The 3,999-nt window shown below is 33.2% G+C and overlaps 1 pseudogene; it reads right to left on the reverse strand.

The window, feature by feature from the left end:
* Positions 1–2,893: 2,893 nt before the first annotated feature.
* LOC144244320 (AN1-type zinc finger protein 5 pseudogene) lies at positions 2,894–3,449 on the reverse strand (annotated as a pseudogene).
* Positions 3,450–3,999: the final 550 nt, after the last annotated feature.

The raw sequence follows: 3,999 nt of genomic DNA on the forward strand, positions 1-3,999 counted from the left end.
GGAAAATAAAAAGAAAATCAAGAAATCTATCATGCCCAAGTAGATCTACTAGAGCTCAATGCACAAGTAGATTTTGTTATTGAAATACAGTATAATATCAGTGAGATAATTTCAAATTTGGAAAATTTATTGTGGAAAACACTGAGATTAGTAATATGTGTGGATGAGGAAAGTAATGTTCCCTTTAACTTTCTAGCTCCTTAGCTGGGACTGACCTTCCTTCCCAGTTATAAAACACAGATTTAGAAGGAAAAAATTTAATAGCATGTATAACTTCTATATATCTACAGGATGCCATTTATGGGAGGTTACCAAGAAAAACACAGTAAAAGTAAAAAGTGTAGCTGAGGTATTTATATATAAGCTACAGTTTGTTTTTTTAGGAAAGCTGTCATTAATACTACCATTAAAGTATTTAATGCAAGGATTTTGAAGAGCTTGTGGAGTCTTTAAGAGGAGATGGGCTTATATGGTTGTCCAGAACAAAAACTTAGGAAACAGACACAAATTCTGAGTGTCTGTGTTTGTATTCATAGGATTCACTATCATTTAGAGGGATGAGATTTTAACCATGGGTAAAGTACAAGAAAAAATGAAAGATGAACATAAAATGCTACTTCAGAGGACACTAACACTGAAGAGATGGATAGAAAAATGAAGACCTGTAAATAAAAATAGGAAATATCAAAACTTAGTAATAAATATAGTTGTGATGTTTCAAGCAGATGCTTAATATATTTCTTACTGGATTTCAAAACATGGGAACACAATGCAAATATGTGACTAGAACATAATTGTCAATGTACTTGTTTATGAACCATCCAACTCTAAAATACCTTTTCAGACAACTCTACAGGCAACTCTGTAGAGAGAGATTCTAGCATGTCATATATTACTATTAACTGAGATAATAGGGATAATTATAATTCAGATATAAAATCTCTCCTAGAATGTTAGGAAAATTTAATTGGAAAATTGTGAAGATTAATAAGAGATTTATCAAATTACAGTTATATTGCAAACTGTCACATGGGCATTGCATAATAATGCAAGGAATCTGGAATTCAATTATTAGTGATAGCACTGAGTTCACTACCGTCCAGAGACTAATTTTGATATATTTTATAAGGCACTTAAAATGAAATACACTTTCACAATACTGTATTATACACTCAATATTTTAACTATATGCACAATGTTGTAACAGATCACTCAAATGGATTGATCTTATATAACTGAAACTTTATGCCCCTTGTAAAGCAAACTCCTCATTTCCTTCTAGGCCCTAGCAACTACTATTCTATTCTCTGCTTCTAGGAGCTTAACTATTTTACATAACTAATGCAAATTTATTTTTCTGTGACTTTTTGCTTTTCACTTAGCATGATGTCCTTCAGGTTCAACCGTGCTGCCCCATATCACAAGATATCCTTTCTTTTTAAGACTGAATAAGAGTCCATTGTATGTATTTATCACATTTTCTGTATCCATTCATTTGTTGATGAGTATTTAGGTATTCTAACTACTTCGGCAATTAGTATAATGCTTCAGTGAACACAGACATACACATATTATCTTCAAGATCTTGTTTCATTTTTTTAAAGTGGGATTGCTGGACCATGTAGTAGTTTTACTTTCAATTTTGAGGTATCTTCATGATGTTTTCCATAGTCGATGGAACATTAACAATTCTACGAACAATCCAATGTCTGCTTACCTCAGTTACTAATTTCCATTTTCAGAGATTTTTGAGCTTCTATTCCTTGATTTCTATTTTTTCTTTCATTCTTTGATTCATCTTTTCTTCTTTCTTTCCTTTCAATTCCAGTATAATTAACATACGTTATTATATTGGTTTCAGGTATACAAGATAGAGATTCAACAATTCTATGCATTACATAATGCTTATCATGATAAGTATACTCTTAATCCCCTTTACCTATTTCACCCCACCCATTTCACCTCTGGTAATCATCAGCTTTAAACATCCTTTCTTAAACAAAAACATTCAATAAAAGATGCTCATGAAAAATTAAATTTTCAGATACTTTTACTATTTAAAACTCAGATGCGTGTTATTCAACAGAGATGCTGTATGTAAAATGTAGTTTTAATTTCTTCTTGTAAACAAATTAATCCTTGTGAAGTTCTGTGCTAGACAACATTTTTAGCAATGAGTAGTGCAGACATCTTCTGGTGCAGGCTAGCACAATAAGCTTCAAAGATAGTTCAAGACCCTATTGCCTTGATTGGCTTTACTCATAATAACCAGTTGTGATATTTACCTTTCACAGAATGTCTTATTTCACAGTTTTTAGAAAACCATTTAGCCAGGATTATATATGGCAACAAATAATGGTTTCATGGAAAGGTCTGATCTTCTTTATAGCTTTCCTCCTTTTTCCAAAGAACATGTTGTAGAAATTAACTGGATGAAGTTTAACTATGGTAGAAATAGACTGCCAGTCTTTTCTGGTGTACCATTAAAAAAACAAAACAACAACAACAAAAAAAACAGGCATAGAACACCAGCCAAAGATTATGCCTGATTACATTCCCAAAAGGCAGATAGGCTGCGAACATGCAGATATTTCATGTATTATGTTTGGGCACATGGAAACTAAATTTTGTCCCTATCTCTGTATTTCAATTTGCTGTGCAGATTTTCATCCTATTTTATGGGAAGGAATATACATTTTGCAGGGCTGTATCTATTCATTTCTGCCTGTAACAAACACCCAAATATTCTAAAATTTCAATTATAAGACAGAAAAGTGTGTAAAGTAAAACTCTGGAGACCATCAAAGGAAAATGGCCATGCATCTGCTCTTGAATGTGTTCCTACAATATATTAAAATAAAAACAAAGGCTTAGTCTCTTCACAAGTAGTAATTTATATTTGGATTTTTTCAGCCACAACAACTGGATTCTCTTTTCTGATTTTTGCTACAGCTTTTGCTTTTGCTTTGTAATCATATGGACAGTTTTGCTTGTCAGAGTAATAGTGAAGTCCACAAAACAAATTTCCACGTCAGCAGTCAAAGCCTGTAAGGCCAACTTTTGTTCTGCACATACAACATCTGTTCTTCTTTGGTTTGGGCAACCCAGGAGCTTTTCCTTCACTTTGAGAAAGATGGAGCCAAGACACTGATGGACTGGGCTGAGTGACAACTGGGTCTGATACCTCTGTTTGGGGAGTATTTATTTCATCCTTTCTTGAAATGCTCATTTCTGTCATTTGCTGAGTTACAGGCAAGGTAGCCACAGGCACATTCCTTGATTTTTCAGATATGCTGCCAACAGCACCTTCCCAGTTGTTTAAACTAGTGTTTACTCTGTACAGTAGCAGAATCTGAGGTAGGACTGGTTGGAACCATTCGGCTCATTGGGCTCATTCTGCCACTATTTCTGCTGCCTCTGATGATTTTCTTTGTAGCAAATGGAATCATGGGTTTTTGATTTTAGCCATTTTGACAGGTATTAAATAATATATTATTGTGGTTTTTATTTGCATTTCCGTGATCATTCGAGCATGTTTTCATTTTGTCTGTTGGCCATCTCTATATCTTCTCTTTGGAGAAATGTTTTTATTCATGTCTTCTGCCCACTTTTTAATTATAGTTATGGTTTTTGGTGTTATATAAATTCTTAATATATTTTGAATACTAATCCTTTATTCAATACCACTCATTATCGTTTGTAAATATCTTCTCCCATTCTGGAGATTGTGTTTTAGTTTTGTTGATTATGGTTTTTGTTCTGGTTGTTGTTATTTCCTTTGCTTTTCAGGAGCTTTTTATTTGATATAATCCCAACAGTTAATTTTTGCTTTTGTTTCCCTTACTTCAAGCGACTTCTCTAGAAGGATGTTGCTACAACCAATGTCAGAGAAATTATTGCCAGTGCTGTCTTCTGGGATTTTTATGTTTTCAGTTCTCACATTTAGGTCCTTAACCCACTTTGAATTTATTTTGTGTATAGTGAAAGAAAATGTCCTAG

The sequence above is a fragment of the Crocuta crocuta genome, unplaced genomic scaffold, assembly GCF_008692635.1.
Source record: "Crocuta crocuta isolate KB4526 unplaced genomic scaffold, BGI_CrCroc_1.0 scaffold198, whole genome shotgun sequence".
Taxonomy (NCBI): domain Eukaryota; kingdom Metazoa; phylum Chordata; class Mammalia; order Carnivora; family Hyaenidae; genus Crocuta; species Crocuta crocuta.